Source organism: Halyomorpha halys, unplaced genomic scaffold (assembly GCF_000696795.3).
Source record: "Halyomorpha halys isolate HHAL.00 unplaced genomic scaffold, Hhal_1.1 Scaffold595.1, whole genome shotgun sequence".
Lineage (NCBI taxonomy): Eukaryota > Metazoa > Arthropoda > Insecta > Hemiptera > Pentatomidae > Halyomorpha > Halyomorpha halys.
In genome coordinates, this window is record NW_027112496.1 from 738,500 (window position 1) to 755,159 (window position 16,660).

At 32.4% G+C, this 16,660-nt stretch overlaps 1 protein-coding gene across 5 annotated transcripts in view; it reads left to right on the forward strand.

Moving 5' to 3' along the window:
* Positions 1 to 16,660, forward strand: part of LOC106684629 (beta-1,4-galactosyltransferase galt-1) — a 70,049-nt gene that overhangs the window by 28,621 nt on the left and 24,768 nt on the right. Inside the window, exon 1 of one of the 5 annotated variants that reach the window (XM_014426823.3) lies at positions 294 to 313. The exons of 2 other annotated variants lie outside the window; for them this stretch is intronic. The gene's annotated coding sequence lies outside the window, so the exon portion shown is untranslated. Of the gene's footprint in view, positions 1 to 293; positions 314 to 360; positions 381 to 11,331; positions 11,427 to 16,660 lie in introns of those variants that run through there. 2 more of the 5 variants (XM_014426822.2, XM_014426821.2) reach the window with 2 other exon arrangements.

Genomic DNA, 16,660 nt, shown 5'->3' on the forward strand with positions numbered 1-16,660 from the left:
ATTTGCGTTTATCATTGCTGACTGCAACCCTTATCATCTTTTTTACATATTTTTCTATTTCTTTGTCCATGAAATTACATATATTAAAAGATAGTTAATTTCATCATAAAATATGAGGTAGCAAATGAGGAATATTTTTAGATTCAGAAATACCACCTGAAACAAACCCAGTTAACAATGATTAGGAATATTCATGAACGATTTGGATGACACTCTCTCCCACAACTAGTTTATAATCAGTGGGTGTCAGATTGTTTATCAATGCAGTCTCTGTTGTTTGTGTCCATGTAGTTGGGAATCCGCCCATAACCGGGTAAGTCTACTTTTTAAAGAAAACTAAATCATAAGAGTATTTTACAATATTTCGCTGCAAAGGGCCAGTATACTTTGTGTGCTTTGTCCAGAAATATTCAAAACCTATTTAATTTTGCTTAGCTATATATCGATGGCTTACTTCACAGTGGTGCTTAATACGTATCCACTAGCTTTACGAAAATACAATTAAAATTACTCTCTTTTAGGAATATCATAAATTTTCAATCCATCTTTTAATTGAATAGATTTAGGTATAAATTCTAAATCTGTTCAATCAAAAGCATAATTTAACATTTATAATTTTCCTAAAATACAGAACCTTTAAATTGTAATTTTCATAAGGCTTGTTGAGGTGTACTCAAAACCATTGTAAATTATGCCACCTATATATCAAATGGAAGTATTGTAGTCGTAATTATTTTTTAATCCGATTTTTCAACGGAAATCTAATATTTTACACTAGTGAGAATAGATTGGTTACCTCAAAATAAACTCCTCTTCCCTTATGCCAGGAATGGCCAGGTAAGGATAAAAAAAGAAAAAATACTGATCTTTTAATTTACAATTTTTTTCGTTTTTCCATAGTTGTTTTGACGAAATAAGTTTTTTTACTTTTACTGGCCTAAATCTGGAAATATAATTAGGATAATTATTGCCACTGTAAATAATAAAGAAATTGCTGTTTTTGGAACAAATTATGATTAATTTTGATAAGTGAATATCAGATGATACGCGCAGCGCAACAGTTTTTTCTCTTTCAATTTCAATCGCTCAAAAATCAATCTTTTCAAAAATTCAATCTTCAAATCAAAATAAATTGTCTCAAAACGTTATTTATTGATTTATTTAATACTAGATCTGGCCTTAAACAGGCCTGGTTGGCCTTACATGGTTAATGTAATAGGTACATTTTTTTTTTAACAATTGATTATAGGGGGTATAGTCTTATACAAAAGACACCCCTATCTATAGACAATGTTATAAATTAAACAAAAAATAAGATACAATAAATAGATTACAATAATGATTCTTAATAAAAGATAAAAGTAAAGTTGATAATAAAAACAAGGAATTGATTTAACAAAATAAATTATTGATTTCATATGGGAGAAAAAGGAAGTGAATTTAAGACAAAGATGAAGAGAGAAAAAAAAAGAAATTAAGATAAAATAAAATTTTAGAGTGTTAATAACAGAAATGATAATTATAGAATTTATAACAGGATGTCCTGGGCTTCAGTCTTCTAGTTGTGGTTGGGCTTCCCAAGTTGTAGATCACTGCTCCTTTAAGTGTAGGTAACTGGGAGTGGAACTTCATGAATCCCTTTCTTTGATGTGGTCCTGTATTGTCTCTATTTGTAATTCTCTTGTTTCTTACAAACCAAGGAGCATCCACTGCAATTTTTACGATCTTATTTTGATAGGATTGTAATTTTTTCCTTTTCGTAAAAGATGCCCCTCCGCAGACTTCACAGGCATACATCAGCAGTACAGCCTGAGAATTGTTTTAAAAATAAGAATAGCTGTTTGTGGCGTTAGATTTTTTTTTTTCAGTAGCTCTAATAACTCCGACGAAATTCCGCGTGTCATTTTTGGAGAAAATTGAAACAGATTTGTATTAAAATTGTGAAAAGAAGACAATCCATGATAATCAGCAAATTTTGAGGTGAAATAATTTTGGTATAATTATCAATTTTAGGGGATTACTGGGACTAAAAAACTTCTTAAAATTGAAAGAAGATTGTTTAAATTTACTTTTTAATTCAAAAGATGGACATAAAATAAATAAATACAAGTGTAGTCTGATGAACCAAAGGAGACTACACCACTATAGGAATAACTTTAAGTCCACGGCTAACTAAATTGAATTTATTTAATATATTTATCTTGTACAAATCATTATCTCTTTTAAAAAACATAATAAATATTTTTTTATTTGTGGAAGAATCCAATTTCTGAAGGTATAGAACCAGTTATGTTCTGTCATTCTGGTATGATTACGATATCATAAATAACCACTATCGATTATGACACTGTAAACAGGATTATAACACTTAGTAAGTCCAAAATACCGAAGAAAATGTACTCGTTTCATGGAAACCATGTTATGGTACCGAAAAAATTGATTTGATGGGAAACTAACTTATCGATGAAACCTATCACGCAAGGTCTTGATGGTTACACTCAACTACCTTATGTCCAGTAGACACCATTAATTTTCGGATTAAGCCAAAAATGTGATAGTGTGTATTAATTTTATAATTACCAATCATAGAATACGACATAATTATAAAAGCTAAAAATTTTGGAAAATTAAATGCCTAAAACTAATCTGTACCTTATATTATTATAAATTAATTATAATATATGCATTATCCAATAACATTACTTAATGAATTTCGATATCGTAATCCGTATTTATAAATCTAATGAGTGATACTTTGATTATGTTGGTAAAATTTTGAGTTCTCTTCTGATAACAATCATATTTATTATTTTATTACTATTATTTATAATTTTATAAAATAAACAAAACTGATAGTATTTATTTTGTAATATGTTATTAACAGTCTCAAAATATCCATGATTATACGATCATGAATAAATAATCTAACGTTAAATAACATAACTAAAGAAAACAACAAACAGAATGGACAAGACGAAAACGAAATCCATCCATCTGTTTAACTAGAGATAAATTTAAGTTTTCATTCACCACCCATTCTTTTCTGAAAAGCAATATGTATTATTAACTTTTGGATCAGGTACTACAACGGCACTTTTAAGTCGTTATCTAACCCTTCCAGGGGCTATGTGAAAAATTTTAATTGAAGTTTATTTACTTGAAGACTAATATTTGACCGTATGTAATTAATTGCAGGAAGATTATGTCGGTTTTGCAAGAAATTGATTTTAATTAATTTAGATCTTTACCATCAATCCATCATTATTTTGGTTTATGGATTCCGTCTTGATGAATCATTTTTATTTTATTTTATTTTAAAAAAATAATGTATGCGTGGGTCAGTATAGTTTACTATATCTTTCTATCCTTTATTTTCATATATGATATATGTGTTTCCTCTGAATTATCTATTTCCAACAGATTTCTCTGGATACTGAATGACCTATGTTTATGATAAATCATTAAAGTTTTATGATAAATCATTTAAGTTTTATGATGAATCATTTAAGTTTTATGATAAATCATTTATGTCTAAATTCATGGGACGAGCGTTGTCCAAAAAACAGAGACATCAATAAAGAATAGAATTTACTTTTTGTTGCAAAATACAATGTTACATCAACATTGGAACAAACTTCTTGGAAACTAGGAAGAACTCAGAGAAAGGCTGAAGTTACTTCATATCCTAAGCCTAATTACTGCTATACGGCTATATATAAATACATAGAAGAAGGGATAGAGATTGTAAGCTAAAAAGAGGGGGCACAATTACAATTACATCGTCCAATTACATTTTTCTTAGGTAATTTAGAGTGTATGAAATTGAAAACATATAAGGAGTGGAAGGAGAATTGTTATAAGAGCCAATGAATGTTAAGAAAGTGGGAAAAAAACCACTGAAGGAGAGGAATAAGTGTGGTGCAAAGAAATGAGATGTTAGTTCTGTTGGAACATTGCCCCTACATAAATTGATGGCATCCTGTGGAATGAAAACTTGGATCTGATGAATAATTCTCTTAGGCCGCTCTTCTGACAGTGATAAACAATCTACAAATGGGCTGGTCGACTAAACAAAGAAAATACAAATTCCTGCGATCTCGTTGGCCGGTTACGTCAAACCTGTGGAGTATGTCTTGCTAAGAAACAACTATATAGTTAATTTATATAGTTTGTTATATACAAATATATACTTTGTTTAAGATTAACAGAAAAACTCTACGAGTCAGAAAAAATAAATAACAAAATAGTTTTGTACTTTTTCCTTCTTTGCGTTCCCGACTCACAGTTTTTGAAAAGAACGATTCGTTCAATACCAAAACAATATAAAAGGTTTTACCTCACAAGTAACTAATATTTTAACGGTTTTAAGCTTAATTAATTATTTAATACAGAAATTATAACAGGGAGGGAATGAACAGAATTTTGAATGGACGGAATGTTTTAATTTATAAAAAAAGTCTCAGTGAAGTACGTTGGATTAAGTAATTATGCGATGCAGATTGAATTTGTAACCGCATTTGTGAGCAGGTGGCTTGTCATGAATAACCTAGCAGGGTTCATTTCAGATATTTGGAAATAATTGACTAGAGAACAATCCTTTAATAAAACGAATAATTAATTTTGGTAACGAAGTGTATTGGTAATAATAAGCAATCTAATTTCTCTCCATTATTGATAATAAACTTATATATCAATGTCACAGTTTTTGAAGTTGATTTCTGTTCAAAAACGCAACCGTTTTTATCATGGAACAGTGGAAATAACATCAGTAATATCGAGGGGGAAGGGCAGCAAAATTAGTATAGTTGAGAAAACGGCCGAAACGGATTAAGAGTTTTATATGCTGTACATACATATTTTTACTAGTACTACCAACGGTCGTTTCAGTCTTGTAACCAGAAAAATGGTAATCATTTTAGGAGATAGTGTGAATCTAAATTAGGAAAGTCTACATTATTTTAAGTAAAACTAGCGTTGCCTGATATTTCAAAGTCGATGGTTTAAAAAAATGGCGCCCGATGAAGTTTTTGATAAATCATTTTTAACTAAAAAAAAAGGACATTAGAAACTTCTACAAAAGTGTAAATGAGGGAAGGAAAGCTAACATGCCAAGGTTAAGTCAGATCCGAAATAAAGATGGCTTTCTGTTGTCAGATAAAACTGGTATTCTGGAAAGATAGACAGAACATTACCGGGATCATTTTAAACAAAATGATGATGGCTTTAAATATGAGTGGCATGCTGACGATGATACGGGGTCCCAGATGAGGAAGACATCCGTGACGCCATCATGCAGCTAAAGAACAATTAAGCTGCCGGGATTGATGGTCTGCAGACTGAACTCTTCAGGCAGAATGGGGCTGAAATCATAAAAATATTGCATAATCATAAAAATTGTGTATATTGTTGGCATGGATAGAGGAAGCTATACTAGAACAATGGAGAACTGACATTATATGCACCATACTGAAAAAGGGGTGATCCCCTAGATTGTAATAATTATAGGGCTATCACACTGCACCCTACAATATACAAGATATTCTCTAATATCCTCAAAAACAAGCTACGTCCTATTGCGAAGAGAGTGGTTGGGAAATATCAGAATGCCTTCACAAGGGGGAAGTCCACCACCGACCAGCTGTTCAGTTTAAGACAGATCCTCGAGAAAATGAATGAATACAACTTCAATATACATATGCTTTTTGTAGACTTCAGGTCGCCATATGATAGTGTGTGGTGAGGAAAATTATATATGGCAATGGAAAAACTTTAAATCCCACCAAAGATAATTAGGTTGACCAGAGTGACAATAATGGACACCAGCTGTCATGTAAGAGTGCAAGGAGATTTGTCAAGTAAATTAAAGTGTGAACGAGGTCTGAGGCAAGGTGATCTAGGTATAGAAAGCGTAATGAGAGATGCTGGTATACAGACAACAGGCACTTTATTTACAAAAACCACCCAATACTGGCTTACGCCGATGATTATTGGGTGATAATCCTCTTGCTAGAGGCAAGCAGTAAAGATCGGCCTAGAGGTCAACGAGGAAAAAACGAAATACATGACAACTGACAGCCATCAAACAGGTCCACCAATCCAAGTAGGTATATACAACTTTGAAATAGTTCATAGGTTTAAATATTTTGGATCGGTAGGAACTGCGGATAATGACATGAGCCAGGAGGTGAACCAAAGAATTGTTGCCGCAAACAGATGCTATTTATGGCCTCCTGAAGTGAATGAAAAACCGCTTGAAAAACGAGCAACTAAACTCCTTTACAAAGTCCTTTTAAGGCCGGTCCTGACTTATGGATGTGAAAAATGGACAATGAGGAAGGACAGTGAGAAAAAAATGTTAATTTTCGAGAGGAAAGTCCTTCGGAAGATATTTGGCCCAGTGAAGGAGAACGATGAATGGAGAACCATGCGAAACCAGGAACTGGTCTACTTGTACAAGGAACCGGATGTTATGAGATGTATCCGGATACCTAGGCTGAGATGGGCGGGCTACGTTGTACGGATGGACGAGACCTCAACTCCAAGGAAGCTGTACGTACAGCACGGAGCCGAGTGGAAGAAGGAAAGTGGGTAGACTTGGAGTAAGTATCGATGCCAGAATCCTTGGAGAACATGGAGGACAACTCTTGAGGTAGCCAAGATCCATAGATGGATTGTTGAGCTCGGGATGATGATGATACAACAGGCTCAGTAAATGTCCTAAAAACGTATGTTCTGAACTATAGGGCCATCACACTACTCTCTACAATGCGCTCAACTTCACTAGATGTTCATTTTATTCTGCAAAAAGCTAAAATTTTCTCTCATTTTTCATTCAGTTGTTTCATTCAAAGCTTTCAAAGCTACCCATCTTAGCAAAACAATTGTTAGTCTCCTTTTTAATTCGTTACATAAATTTTCTAAAATTTACGCCCTAATAGTTTTTCAAAACCATCTTTTTTTCTTTTAAAAATTTGAAAATCAGTGTGTTATTATCTTATCAATATTCATGGGAACAGTTACTCCTACGAAGATTAGTTATTGTAAACTACTTTATGGTGCATTTGATAGTACATTGCTTAAGTTTAAGACAGAAATAAACCTTTTTAATGAAATTATAGTGGTTAATTTATAAGCACTAAAATGCTCGTGGAATAATATCTGGGTAATTATGGAATAAAATAAGAAAAACGAATTAAAAATAAACCAAACAATAGAATAATAACTGTAATTAAAAATTACTTTTAATTTGTAAAATTCTCACGGTTTTCCTACTGACGGGTATACGATACCCATATTCCGGTTAGGCGAGAGAAAAAGATCGTCTGGACGAAGGGTTAATGTTATATAATTTTTTGTTTTCGGCCTTCTAGGTCACATTCATTGGAAACAGAAGAGGTGTCGAATATTTGTCGACCTTTTGTTTCTAGAAAAGTTTCTTTTAAATCAAAGATCCCATGTCCTTGACATTATTAGGTTTATCTATTTAAATGTTTATCTTTAAATTTATTTTATACTTGCAATCTACATATTGTCCATCTCCAATATAGCTATTTCTCTACTATTATATCCCTCTTCTTTGTTGACCTATACTATTAACGGGTTAATATTATAGGCCGAAATTTCAGCATAAATCGCATGAAAAATAGTTATTTCTAACCTAATCTCTGGCCATCATTGCCTTTCAGGATAACTTACAATGTATAATTTTATGTAAGAAGCTGGGGTTAAGAAATACTTTATAATTAACAATTTTTTGAGAATTTTCAAATTTAAGGTTTTTATATTACATAGTTATTTTGTGGCCCTGGGATAGGATATAGAACCTCAAAGCTAAAGAGCAACTCCGATGAAAACTTTAACCCAGGGAGCTACAAGTCAATACTACAGAGCCTTTGAGCCCTTTCTTCACGATCTGTCCTTACTCAAGGGGTCCTTCCTAGAGGACTACTCTTTTATTTGTAAGAGGAACACAACTAGGATCAAATTGAAGTACATAGGGGAGACAGCTTGCTCCAATGCAAAGGTTTTTGTCAAAGGAGTTTGAAGTCAATGTGGATTCACAATCCTTTTCACAAGACACCCTCAGGCACATATCTTCCATACATTTTAAAATTAATTATGTACTTTTAAACAATAAATATAAATTATAAATTGATTTCTAAATATTATGTCACTAATTATTTTATAATTCAAATATTTTAAATTAATTATTTATCTCGGAGTGCTACAGCAGATCCACTCAGCCAAGCAAAAAAATTAGCTGAGGCTACTTTCCTGGAAAGAACATGATATAAAAAATAAATTTCTATTTCTTACGAGTATATTATTTTCTCTTGAACCATTGATTTTTTTTTCTATACAGTACAAAACAGAAGGTGAAAAACGTTTAAAACCATAAATAGTCGCGTCCTTCTTTAATGAAAAAAATAAATGATATCTCCCAAAGAACAACTCCGTTGTAAAAATTTCCCCGTCAAATGCGAAAAAAGAGCGGCCAAAAGCAAAAATAAAACCCAAAGAAATCATATAAAAAAGGCTGCCAGGAAAGAAGCCTCAGGATCCCGTCAACAGGAAACTTCAATTTCACTATTACAGCACTTACTGGACAAACGGTCTAAACTTCCAACGCTTTATAAAAGCCTGATCAACATGACTGTAATAAGGCCAATCTGGACATATGAAGTTGAGCTTTGGGGCTCCACTAAACCTTCGAATTCCTCTCGTATCAAATCCTTACAATCGAAAATCCCTCGTTAACTCCTCAATGTTCCTTACTTTGAGTAACAAATAAAATCAAACATTAAGACCTTAATGTTCCCTATGTAACCGAACCATATATTTATCCTTACATTAGAATCTCCCTAACCATCCAAACCTACTAGTTTCCAACCTTGGTCCCTCATTAACCCTAGCAGCACCAAGGTAGTATTCATTACGGCCTACTCCAAGGGGGGGCTCGCCGAGCCCTACACTTCCCAAGACGACCTCCACAAGCCCTCACTTGATTTTAACCCTTATATCATTAATTTTCCTTTTATGGTAAACTTACTCTTTTAAAATATAATAATTTCTTCTTACTTTTGTAAATAAGATGGTAGAATAAGGATTATTTAAAAAAAAATAAGGACCTAAGATTTCTATATGCTTTATTATGAAAATGTTTTAATTTGGAATTAAAAAAAGAATAAGAATACATGATACAACAAAAACCTAGGTTCGCTGAAACTTTAATTATTTTCAATTTCATGAATATTTTAAAACAAAAAAAAAATTCTATTGTCTGAACTTAGGTATAAGAATAAAATGTTTATATTTACAAATGCTCATCACTAGATTCAGCAGGTTCACATGTGTCAACTCTTTTCAGAACAACTAAAAAACCAAAGAAACATATCAGTCCGAAAATATTTTTAAGTAAAAAAAACTGAGGAAATCAGACCAGTAGTGAGAGTATGGGCGAGCTGGTGCACTTCCGTGAGCAGCCAATCAGAAGCCAGCATTTTGATGAACCTCAGGTCCCTTCCCTGCACCAAGGGGGGGGCTCCACCCGCCCTCATTTTTCTAACACAAATAATTTTTCGTACTCTTCCTCCTTATCAAATATTTTTCAAATCAATTCCAACATGTTGGTAGATAAATTTTAGGCAAATAGATTTTTTTCCTCGTCTGTAAAAAATTTTTTGAGAGCAGTATTAAAAAAAATCAGAAGTGAGGGCTCGGCGAGCCCCCCCCCTTGGTGCTGCTAGGGTTAATTCCTGACAATCCTCCGAGGCACCTGAAAGAAGATGGCCACGAGACCAGTTAATGTAAAATGCCATTAGAGTGCTACGGTAGGGACGTGACGGCCGTGCGGGTTGGGGCGCAATATTATATATAATTTTAGGAAAATTATATATAATTGTCCCAGTGCTTTTAAGTTATTACAATTAGTATGTGCTTTAAAAAAAAATATTTTTTTTCACTTCTAGGAGAGAGGCAGCTGCCTAAAACTAATTTCGTTTTTCCTAAACTAGGTGTTATTAAGTAATTGAAAGTTTGTAAGGTAGTTGTAAAGGACGTAACGGCCGTGTGGGTTGGAACGTAGGTCCCAGTGCGCTCGATTCGGAACGTTGTAGGTTCGATTCCCACCTGGGGCAGTTAAACATTCATTTTTCGGCGGTCCCGAAAAATGAATCTTGGCATTCCCACCTTTGGTTAGCATACGGCGGCAACCTAGGTAGCTGTCAGGGGTTGGCAAAAAGGACTCACAGAACCACTTGCCGGACTTGTTCCCCCCACCAAATACCAGTACCAGTACCAGTACCAGCTACCAATGGGTTCCTATACACGCGTGTAACACTCCATTTTAACTAAGATCAAATTTACTGAATGCATTATGTAATATTCAGTTGTAAATTTCAATAAAGAAATTTAAAAAAAAGAAAAAAAAAAGAGGCTACACGTCACGATTTAGAACATAACGCGTTCAGCTGGTGGAATCCAAAATGGAAAATAGAAGCTAATTATCGGGAATGGTCTCTCAGTAGCAGAAATGATCTTTTTATTGTTGTGATAATAACAAAATAAAACTATAAATAATTACTAAAATATTTACAGACACTGTGGTCAATCTTAGCTTTCATTCTAATATGGTTTACATTATATAATCCTTCTTTAAATCATACTAATTTTAAGACTATAACTGCAGACAGACTCCACGCCCCCCCAATTATAACTTCCATTCTTTGGATTTCATTGTCACCTAAACGTGTTGTGTGATGAACTGTGTCGCGAAGCCTCAGGCTCCTTTTTTGGCATAGTAACCCTTAGGCGGCATACAACATTGCTTGTTGTTTTTTGGTTTTGGTTGGCGGAGTTATTTTTTGGGAAATGTCTTTTGACGTTATTTCATTATTATATATTAAGTTTTCAAAAAATATTCGATGTATTCTCTGTTATTATTATTGAACTTTTGTACTGTTGTTATAACAAATGAAGTGAACTTAGAGAATATCTGAATCATCCATGTCAAGTTTTATAAAAATCTACTAATTCACTCATCGCTTTGCTTCTAGAGTGCTAGTAATTGAGTATTAGGGAGCTTATTTACTTCGACTGCACTTAAAGTTTTCCGATGAGCAGGTTTTCATTTATTTCTGGACTTCACTGTTCATGCAAATTTAGACGAAATGCAAATTTTCATACGATGTTTTATCAATACCCACTTAATGAATGTATTCTATGCTAATTAATAATTTTATTGTTAAACAGTTCTCAAGGAATGTAACGCAATCTTAAAAATTTACATACAATATAACACATGAAACTATTTTGGATAAACATATCTAATCGTAAGCTTCTAAAAGCTCACAGTAATCTGGGACCATTTGAGCCAAGCTGTAAATTCTGCAACGGGCCCGCCAACAATTGACTGCATAAGTTACAAGGTACCTTAGATAAACAAGTTTATAGACCCCATTAGAATAGGCTCCTTGAGAAATGGACGGTGTACCTTGGCCATTATCAAAGCGATTAAACCGCGCTATATCTTCTAATTCTATAGGCTGTGTAGGTTAGCTGTTGGGTTTAGGATCCTGAATGGACCTTCCTCTTAATAGCCAATCCTAGGGTTGCTATTAGAATTCGTGATATAAGGTTAATTCCATTTCACCTACACTACATGGGGAAGTGGAACAAACTTTATTTGTTATAAGCTATTAGTAAGTTCGAATCAATCACAACACTTGTGAGTTCGAAGAAGAATGAAAGAAATAATATCTACAAAGTCCATCACAGCTACTTAACGATTAAATAGCCAGAAAAATCGAAACGTAGCTGACCAGAAACAAGAGATGACTTTTCTTTAACAATAAACGTCATGATTTAGTTGTTAATCCATTTAACAATAATTTTTAGCTGTTTATAGTTTTATTCAAACTTATATAAAAATAGCTGTTCATCTTCATTCTAACTTCCAATTAAATATGATAATATTTAACATATAGTTGTTGTACGCAATTTGTCGAAAATTTGTGCCCATAAAATAAAGCTAAATTATCCTGGATACTATGTTTTTTTTATTAAAGGTTCAATAATTAATAATGATTTTATCCATGGCAGTTTACTTATTAATAAAGATATAGCTATGTCGCAAAATATTTTTGCCTTACTAAGGATATTATTGTATTATCTGGACATTCAGAGTTGAGCTTTAGGGCTCCACTAAACCATCGAATACTTCTCCTATCCAATCAAAACTCCTTCGTAAAATCAGCAATGCTCCTTACTGTGTAACAAATAAAATCATCCATAAAGACCTTAATGTTCTACATGTAACCGATCTAGCCCGAACCATATATTTATCCTTACATTAGAAACTCCCTAACCATCCAAACCTACTAGTTTCCAACCTTGCTCCCTCATTAATTCCCGACAATCCTTCGATTGTCTTCACCTGAAAAGAAAATGGCCTCGAAACTTCTAAAGTAAAATGTTATTAGAGTACTACTAATAGATAGTTTCTTCACATGTCTGTATCATAGTATTGTGATCTTACATCAAATTTACTAGATGTATTATTATGTACAGTTGTAAAAGTCAATAAATAAATTTTAAAAATATTATATCACAATGAATCGGCCATTTTCAACTCAATGCCAATTCACAAATCCTCATTTTGAATCCTCCTACTGCCCTTAGATATTAGTTGTGGACCACCATTTGGTGATCACTGAGATAGAGATACTGACAACTCGCCGGTCCTATATTCATTGGATTAAAAAAATTGGACTGAAATTACATAAAAATTAACTATATTACCGGATTTGATGAAATATCAGGATATAATTAGATGTTTGTAGACATAGCCGAAAAAAATAATTATTTTAACGAATCAAAAATTTCATGACAGGCAAAGATCTCTCGACTTCAGCTTACAAGTAAGTTTTGATGTAAGGCAAATAAAAAATTAATAAACTCAATTTACCATAATATTTTGTGCTAGTGATTCTCAGCCAATGGTCCCCGAGAATCTAGGCCTTTGAGGATTAGATAATATATATTTTGTGAGGACTTCTTGTTAGTAATATTTTATTGTTTACTTTTCCCGATGTTTTTGTGTTTAATAAAAAGTTTTAATTGGTTAATGCGCTGTATAAGTGCTTCAAAATGCGCTTATAATCAACCTTATTTTTAGACATTTTACCCCCATTATTCCAAGTCTTGGGTTGGGTTGTGCCTCTCATAGTTCAATTTCCGGATTTGTGGTCCACTGAGCTCTATTGAATACTATACCATGTACATTGGATACTAATTCCAATATTCTCTCAAAAATTAAAATTGGTTATTTAATTCAAATGCCTTAAATTAGTATTGAAAGGTCCTTAGTCTAAAACTTCAACTACAGACCTTGATATTAGTTCCATAGAACTGATGTTTGCACGATCACCGTATTCTGTTCCTTCTTTAGACTTTATCACCTTGGTGATATTGAGTCTTTGGTCTTTTGTTGTATCAATACCTTTCATTTGTACAGTCCTCGTCATCAAACAAGGCGTCTTGATTGTCTCTTCCACACAATAAACCGTACATTGTGCATTGACTCTCAAATCGAGTAGACAATAGAAGAATCAGAACCGACAATTTATTGTATAAATATATCTTTTGAAACATATGTATAGATAAATAAATTAGAATATCATTCAAGAAGACTTTTCGATGACTTGCCACTGAGAGCAAAACTGATGGCAAAAAAATTCATTATGTTCTCTTCTAAATTAATTTTCATAAAAATAATTATTTAATTAATATCAAAGTGCATTAACTTTAAATGACTTTTAATATTTAGATATGCTTGTAACTGACTTATATATATATTATATAATATAGTTATATATTAGTTATAATATATTATATTATATACAGTTATAACGTACATGATTTTTGCTTTCAAGGGTTCAAATATAACAAGCTACTAAGAGCTACATTTTGTAATGGTGTACATGCATTTCCAAACCAGACAATACTGTAGTTCTAAATGGACTTTCTTTCAATTCTTTTTGCTATAGTAGAACTTGAAGCAATGAAGCCAGCATCTTAAGTGTTTTAACCGATGGTTCTTGAGCCCAAGGCTTATACTTGAGCAGATAAGAGCCTTACTTGTTGTAGGGTCCCCTTCAGGCACTGCATTTTTAACGCTTCCTCAAACCCTCCTTTCTAGAACTATTCCTGTTTTCACGTTAGATTTTTCGAAATAAATTATACATACGTTTGTTTTCGTCAATGCTTCGAATAGTCATTCTCAAACAATGAACAATATTTTCTCTTTAAGGAATTGTTGCAAATGTATGAAATTCCGAATTCTAGTTTTCGACGAAAACACGTATTGTGGTCGCCTGAGCCCATACAACTAATTTTCGCAAAATGGAATACGTATGTATTTGGTCAGCCTAGCTTACAAACAAAAAATCAGGTCTAACTAAAATTATATATTTAAGTCAAGTTTATGCAACTATTTTAATAGAGTCGATTTTTCACATTTGCTCAAAAATGGTTGAAACAATTATACGTACCCTTTGTTTCGTCAATGCTTCGAATAGTACTGGTATAAAGTCAGTAAATCAGGGTACAATAAGTGTTCATTAAACCTGATAGCTCTTTTCCTCATTGCAACAGTCTGATAGGGCTTCAATGCGGAGTAAAAAAAAAATCTTCCTCTAAATTAATTTTCATTTTGTTTATTTAAAATAATTAACTATCCCAAATTTTTGTATTTAATATAAAATAGATAAATACAAGCTATGGAAGGGTTTTATAGTTAATGTAAGGGGATATTTTTTGACCAAAAATATTATTAAAACTATTTTTTTTGAAAATGTAAAAATGTGAGTTAATGAATCTGTCAATTGAAATTTTCGTGTCATTTGGAAAATTAGTAGGAGATAGTGAATAATTTAAAAATATATCTTTTGAAACGAGCAAGGATTAATTTCAACTCAAAGGAGTATGGTAAATGAAAGTTGTGAGATGCGTGCACCGCACCAGAATTTTTTATTCTCACTTGAAAAAATTCATGTTTGATATAATAAGGTATCAGGAAATATTTGCTTACATATAATGAATTAAGTATACAGCAATGTTTTACTACATTTTCATATGAACTATTGTGATAATTGATACCATAGTTACATTTTTAACATAAAACTTATCTTAACTATTTTAAAATAATTTTCTCAGGAAAAAAGTAAGGTTTTGATTGAAGGTAAAAAAAAAATTTAAATTATTTTTTTATTGTATTAGAACAGGCTATATGGTATTTTAAAATAAGTCCAATAAAAAAAAAAATCAGCAATAAGACAATCCAAAAACTTGTTGGGGGCCTCTTTCACTTTTATTTCTTCACCATAGTCAGCCGTACAGAAAGAAACACAGGTTTGCATATTTTGAATTATCATAGCCCTGGCTTACATACAGTTCACTATACATTTTATAATAATTAGTTAATAGTAACCTTATAAAATGAGATGTTAAAATTATAAAGTTTCTTAAATACATTTTATTATTGTTGTGGTTGTTCAAGGCTTCATTTTCATTACACCTTAGGCCACGAAAATGGGTACAAAAACCTCAAATTAATGTTTAATTAGTACATTTGGCGATCACGTTTTACTTGATAGTGGTTTTAGGTAAGAGCTAATCCAAGAAGAGTCATATTTTTTGAGAGAAATTGTTATTTTTTATATTTAATGTAATTTACAACTGTACAAAATAATAAATACAGTAAGTAAATATGTGGAATGTTAGGAGGAAAGATAAAAAACTATTCATCGCCAGAATAAAAAAGAGCTGTTTCAAATAAATGATCCATTATCCCTCCAAGATGGAATCAGAATCAATGAGTTTTCGATTCAACTACTTCAATAGTTGTTCGGAATTTCCCACATCGGACTTCATCATGTACACTCGTATTGTAATGCTATTTTGTATGTGGAAGTTTGGCCTTTCCTGGATCTTCTCAAAAAGGGAAATAAACTAGATATTAGCATTGTAAAAATAAGGAAGGCTTCGGAAGTATTTAAATTCAGTGAGAGCTAAGATTCGAGGTAGTAACAGAGAGGACATTGCCTTAACATAAGATGCGTGACTGGAATCCTGCAGGCAAACTTCATCCCGCTTCAAGGATTTGCGTGTCAACAATTCACCCAGTGCTGCCTGCTTCGGTAATAAAGTATTCCTGCTCCTTCACTTCAAAGCCGGCTTTGTCCCTCGGCAGCTTGATTAAACTTCCTTTCAAAGGAGGATATGACAGGGCGGCTGCGGGGGAATTTTTCAATATCGGTGGATATCCATTCTAAGGCCTCATTTTAAAAAGAATAATTAATCTATATTTTTACTCTTTGTTCATTTTTCAAAGCCAAAGAACATAATCATAAAGATACATTAAAAGAAAATTAAACTTTATATTTGTTTGATACGACTCTATTACGAAGCAACTTCCTTATTACTTATTACTTGTACGCTAGAGGAATACCGTTATAACTTTATAAATCGCAATTTTCATTCAATAACGGCATATTTAACAAAAAAAAGTGTAATCTTATTTTGAAAAACGTAAACCTTCTAAAAATAAACCTTTTCTTATAGATGTGCCTTTAGCAAAGCAGCGGTGTTTGAAAAAAATATA